This window comes from Aquarana catesbeiana, linkage group LG08 (assembly GCF_042186555.1).
Source record: "Aquarana catesbeiana isolate 2022-GZ linkage group LG08, ASM4218655v1, whole genome shotgun sequence".
NCBI classification, from domain to species: Eukaryota; Metazoa; Chordata; class Amphibia; order Anura; family Ranidae; genus Aquarana; species Aquarana catesbeiana.
This window is the reverse complement of record NC_133331.1, coordinates 145097267-145104163: the sequence shown is the minus strand read 5'-3', so window position 1 is coordinate 145104163 and position 6897 is coordinate 145097267.

Genomic DNA, 6897 nt, shown 5'->3' with positions numbered 1-6897 from the left:
CACATGCTGTGAGAGGTTAATGAAATAAAGATGTGTACTACAATCTGAATCTACTCAAATCCAGCATCTTCAAACTGTATTTCTCCAAGGTGAATGTAAGTCATAGCTAGACCTTAAAATAAGAAGCAACTGTAGAGCAAAGTAATATTCAGCTGAAATGGCATATACTTTATGGACGGTGATTTTTAATGAGATTATTATTATTATATGGGAAAATGAGAATTGACAAAGAAGCCGGGAGCTTTGAAACGTGTTATCTGATTGGAGAGAGAGCCCCCCTGGTCCCTCCCCTTCCTCTGACATGGCCTGCCGGTGTTCTATCAAAATACTGCTACCCATCAGATAATGCAACGGAAGTGGACGTTGCGAACAAAAATGCTTATTGCGCATGCTCTATGTGTTCCAACATGGCCGCTATGCGTTTCAATAGGTTTCCTAATCTGACAGAACACGAAGGCGGCAGCAGACATCTTGTTACACCCAGGCAAGTCTTGAATTTCACACTTATTTTGGCAGTTAACTCACCTTATATACTGAAATAGACTGTTTCACCGCGACCGAGTGAAATAGTCTATTTCACTATATAATCAGTTTGGCGCTGAGCAGTGCAGGGTTACCAAGATGGCCATCGCTACCTTCTACCTGCAGGCTTGTCGTTGCTTTTCAAATGCAACATGAAAACAGCGTCACAGATTGAAAAATACTGTATTTGAGTATATAAGGTGAGTTTACTCCTAAAATAAGTGGGAAATTGAAGATTTGCCTGGGTGTAAGAAGATGTCCACTGCTGCCTTCATGTTCTGTCAGATTAGTAAACCTATTGGAATGCATAGCGGCCATGTTGGAACGCATTGGGCATGCGCAGTAAACATTTTTTGCTTGGAACGTCACTTCCGTTACACTTTAATGGGTAGCGGTATTCTGACAGGACACCGGAGTGGCCACGTCATCTCCCTTGCTCTGCCGCATTTTTGTCTTCATCCTGTGAGTGGCCATCTTCTTGGTGGGCTCCAGCTTTACTACACACCACAGTGATGTGTGCCTTTCCTGCAGGACACCAACAGCTGATCCCAGCGAGACTTCTAGCTGGTATGTGAACCTTGAGCCTGTTTCCAACACAAATGCTGGGCCTTCCAGTTAGACCCCATACACACTATTAGATTTTCTGCAGATTTTTGTCTTCAGATTTACCAAAACCATGTAGTGCAAGGGCCTGTCTGATTGCATACAAATTGACACTCTTAAGGTTTGACCTCATATTATATGTTTTTGGTAAATCTGAAGACAAAAATCTGCAGAAAATCTAATAGTGTGTATGGGGTCTAAAGCCTTGTATACACGCTTAGATTTTCGGACGACCGAACGTCCGTTTTTTGTGGCATGCTAGTCTCATCTCAAAAGTGAGGAGGTTACTTAGAATGCAAAATTTTCGTATGACTGAATACAACGTCAGAAGTGACGTAATGTTTTGACTAGATTTGTATGTATTCTTTCGTTTCTGACCATGCGTAGTCTTGCTCTTACGATTTTTTTCGTACAAAAACCGTACTAATGAAATGAAAATCAGACGTTGAGTTCACATCCGACAAAAATTTTATAGTCTGCACACCCAGATTTTTTCTGCCAAAAAAGCGAAATCAGCTGTCTAGAGGCACCGTACTAACGATCCGAAAATCAGCAGACTGCTCGTCGTACGAATTTTTCCATCTGATTTTCGTATCGTGTGTACGAGCCTTTTGTGTTTGAGGTTGGATGAGACTTGGGCTTTTACCTTTTAAAATTAGACTATGCAGTTTACACATGACTGTGTTTTTATCTGGACTGTGTGCTCTATCCTTGGCCACGCAATAAATGTTACTTCATGGTTTATATGGAAGCAAGTTTTATTTGTTTATTCATCATCCTCCAATGTATCTACTTGTTTCTCATGGATACCTTGACTTTACCAGTGCGCAGCATATAGCCTTTGTGTTTCTGTTTTACAAAAATATAAGCATTTGCAGAAACCATGTGGAGGGGAGCAGCCAGGGCCCAAGGCTTTAAGGAGCTGATGCCTGCTGACAGAGAAATTCACTATATTGTTAATTTAAGCACAAGAGTGTATAACGGAAAATTTAATTATTACCTTTCCGTAATTTTCCTTTCCTGGTGCCTATCCATGGCAGCATACACATGGTTGGTTATCCCACCCCCAACCAACCCACAGGACCAATTTAACTCTATAAATAAAGAGTCAGGCCCCCCCATGCGCCATTCTTGTAACTAGACTCAAACATTTAAGGATTATATTAAAAAAAGGGAGGGCGTATGCTGCCATGGATAGGCACCAGGAAAGGAAAATTACGGAAAGGTAAGTATTCGATTTTCTGTTTTCCTGGTGCCTTCATGGCAGCATACACATGGTCAATAACTCGCTCACAGGGAGGGTTGCTGCAAAAAAAAAATTAATTTAGATTATAGAGCAGACAACTGCAAAGCTTTTTTCCCGAAGTCACGAGAAGTAAGCGTGTCTGGATCTAGACTATAGTGGGTCATGAACGTGGTGAAGAATGACCAGCTTGCCGTGCGACAGTTTCCGGTGAGATGCGTGCTAACGCCGCCCGAGAAGATGCCACACCCCGCATTGAATGTGCATTGATTGATTTCGGAACCGGAAGACCAGTAGCCCAATATGTTCTCTGAATGAGACGTATGATCCAACTTGCCAAAGTCATCTTTGTTGCTGCCAAAAATTTTTCATTGATACATGTCCCCTGGGGCAGGACCCAGGTCCCCAAACACTTTTTATGACAATAACTTGCATATAAGCCTTTAAAATGAACACTTTTGATTTTTCATGTTAATGTCCCATAGACTTTAACGGTGTTCTGAATTTTCCCCGAACACCGCATATTGTTCGGTGAGAGCAATAATTCTAGTACTAGACCTCCTCTGTAACTCTAACCTGGAAACCGTTATTTTTTTTTTTTAAAGTGCTGCCTATGGAGATTTTTAGGTACCGTAGTTTGTCGCCATTCCACGAGTGTGCTCAATTTCAAAGCATGACATGTTAGGTATCTATTTACTCGGTGTAACATCATCTTTCACATTATACAAAGAAATTGGGTTAACTTTACTTTTTAGTTTTTTTTTGATTCATGAAAATGTCTTTTTTCCTAAAAAATTGCGTTTGAAAGACCACTGCGCAAATACAGTGTGACATAAAATATTGCAACGATCGCCATTTTACTCTCTAGATTCTCTGCTAAAATGTATATATACATATATAATGTTTGGGAGTTCTAAGTAATTTTCTAGCAAAAAATATGGATTTTAACTTGTAAGCAACAGATGTCAGAAATAGGCTTAGGCATGAAAGGGATAAGATACATATAACAACATGATACAAAGCGGCTCTTGTTGTGTGGTGTTCTGGGCACTGTGTACTGTTTCTTTCGAGTATAGACTCTTAAAGAGAAGTTTCCTCGCAAATAAATGCAAGTCCTTAATTATTTCAAAGGTGTTTGGCTCAGAATCCTAGACAAAAGTTGAGACCCTTAGATAACAGTTTCTCTTCTTCTGGAGAAAGCGGGTGATCTTATAAATTGATGATATTATGTGTATTGATGTGATCATGTTCCTCGTAAGAGGTTTCTAAGTGTTGTGTGTGTGTCGTTGTCTGGACTGGGTACTAAAAAATCCTTGTCTGAAATAGATAGTGCAGAAGAAGTTCCTTGTGTAGGGGGTTCACCCGTGTGTACAGGTATAGGCAAACCATCACCAGAAAGCCCAGAAGAGCGAACTTGATTAACATTACCTTTGCCCACAGCTCCAAGAGAAGACAGAACAGAAGGGTACTCTATAGGAGTAGATTATTCTGTTGTACGTTTTTTGTGTACTGAGGAATCATAAACTGAAAGTGGCCATGATGTTCCCTCTATTTTACCATTGTCTATTTATATTTTAGGTGTGGGCAGACATCACTATTGATATCAACTACCCTACACCTCACCAGCTGTGACCTTCTTTCTTTCTCTCGCTACATTCTCCACCAGTCGGTTCAAATTGGCTGTGCTCTGGGATCCTTTTGAGGGGCATTCAAGGCCTTGGTGGACCCCATCTCTCTGGGGGATATACTCCTACAGGATTATCAAAACCTTGATGCAGATTTACTTTTGGTTGCTTTTATTTGTGATGCGTCTACTGCGGGCTGTGATGTTGGTATGTAGATGCCACTGCCAGTAACATCTATAACATGTGTATATCTTACACCTGCTTCTATGTTTTTAACATTATTATGTTATGTTATGTTATAGAGTGTCCTAAATCTATGAACTTCTCTCTTTAAATGCCCTTGAAGAAGGGATATACATTTGCTCCTGAAACGTGTCGGACATAACGAGAAGAGACTGTTACATCAATAACCAGCCCTACATGAGCCACTATGTATCATGTTATATGTATCTTATAGTGATGTATGCACCAATGTTTTTAATTCTGTATGAATAAACTTTATATTTTTATAGTAAATCAATTTAATAATTTGAGTTTGCCCTTAAAGTCACACAGTACGGGGGGTACTTTCTATTTTTCTGTTACAACCACTTTAAAGTGCATAATAAATAAAAAAAATGAACTTTTTTTATAGCTTTTTCATAAGTTTAAAAAAACTGTTTATCTTTGCCAGAAATCCAATAAGTGCATAACTTTCTGTAGGTTGTGCCTCTGCTGTATTGTTATCCCAATTAGTGTTATCATCCCTGCAAAGTTTCCTCTCTACAGTTCACTTCACCCTATATTATAGAGAAGGGGAGGGGTGGAGGTGTTCTGTAGTCTTAACAGATTTCACATCTTAAGGTGACAACATTGCTTTTCCATAGCTACAGTGCAGTGAGTGAGTGTTGTCAGCCCAGGACTAGAAGGGTGTTACTGGCAGGATAACCAGGCTAAAAAATTATAATTAAAAAAAAAAAAGAACTCCTGCAGCGATCCAGGGGCTGGGAAGCTGCAAATTTTGTTCTTGGGTTTAAACTTATCAATGTATTTTTCCGCTGCAGTACAAACAGGCAATCATTTTTGTTTCATCTGCAAAAGAACTGTCAGGGAGTTACAAGCTTATTCTGGAATTTATTTTTGTTATGGGACTCATAAATGATAATCTGTGATTAGGTAGATGGATAAAATGAATTAAAAAAAGACACATAGATGGAATGGTTCAAGTGGTGTAAAGATCTGGCACTTGTGGAGTCCTTAATAGTTCAAATATTGTATTCCTTACATTTGCAGCCTAGCTTACCAATTACTGTTCCATCCTGCTGTTACACCCTCCTGTCCAGTTCCTGTATTTTTAAGTTGGTGAAAAAAATCTCTAAATGTAAAATTTTTGCAACATTAATAAATTAAGTAAGGTTGAACAAGTTTATGCCAATATCTTTGGCAAGTAGTAATATCCAAATGTTATGTTTTTATATCACTATAGAAGGGTATGCTTTGTTAATTTTTTATTATAGAGGTCCAAAACCACTTTAAAGCACATAATAAATGCTAGCAATGAATTTGTGTTCAGTTAAAAGAATTATAGCTGTTCCATAAAAAATAAAAAACTGTTTATCCACGCTAGAAATCCAGTAAGATGAACAAGTTTATGCCAAAATCTTTCTACAGTAGGAGTAGGCAACAGGGACGGCCCATCCATTAAGGGTGCACAGGTGCCGTCCCCCCATCCATGCGTCCGGCCCCTTGCAGGACGCCAAATGCATGGACTCCAATGGGGGGGGGGGGGGTTTAAGCACCTGATTAGAGCCAGAGGCTCTAAAAGGATTCCAAAATAGGGTGTGCTCGGGGCGCAGAGAATGTGAACCGAGCCCACCCAATAGTGTTACAATAGCGAATGAATATTCGCTATTGTAACACTGATCCTCCTTCTGGCCAATCAGGAAGCGGGTCTTGAGACCCACCACCTAGATGGAATGAACGGCAGACAGCAAGTGTGGGGGTTGGTTGTTTGCCCCCCCCCAAAAAAAACACCAGCTGCCACTGGTAGGCAACCTTAAAGAGGTGGACATCTACCTGAACAACATGGGTGAATTCATAGATCACTGGGCACAGTGTCACCTCATCACACCTGAAACCTCTAATCGCCATACTACTGTGTCGCAATCGTGTGCATTGCAGGCAATCAGGAGGAGAGGAGGCAACGAGGAGCAGAAGAGCAGCAGTGCCTGCTTCACTTATGAATGAGCCCTTAATTACATTCGGCAGCGGCACTCTTAGGGCTCGCTCACACGTAAAGTTGGGGTCTGGTAAAACTCTGCGGTTGAGTCACAGTTTACTGCCTCCCTTCCCTCTTTAGCTGCTGAGGCAGCAGCCAAAGGTATATATATGCTGCAGCAGGAGTTAAGCCCCCTGTTGCTTTTGGTGGGTGCTACCGCCTACCAATTGTGACCCATTCAATTAAATGGGGCTACTCTGCATGTCCCCTGTAACTGCATGCTTTTTCAGGGTCCAAGGGGTTAAAGCAGGTTGTGAGAAAATAACATAAAGCTGCCTGCTTTAACCCCTTGTTTGCTGTACTGCACAAGGTTGCTGGGCACTTGCAGAGCAGTCTCATTCACTTGAATGTTGCTACACCCACCAACCATGACAAGAGGTATAACTCCTGTTGTGACATGTGTACACCCCTGGCCACTGCAGCTAAAGGGGGTGCGGTTGGGGCAGGGGTGATAAAAACACATCTTAACTATGAGGTTTTACCACCCCCCAAACTGCAAATGTAAATGAACCTTATTGTTCTGAGCCCGCTATAAGGCTGCTTTCACACTGATGTGCTGCGGTTTACCCACACCGCGGGTGCAGTGCATCTGTGACTTTCCTGGGTTAGCTGCGCTATGCCATAGACTTCTTTATATCCTGCAGGTG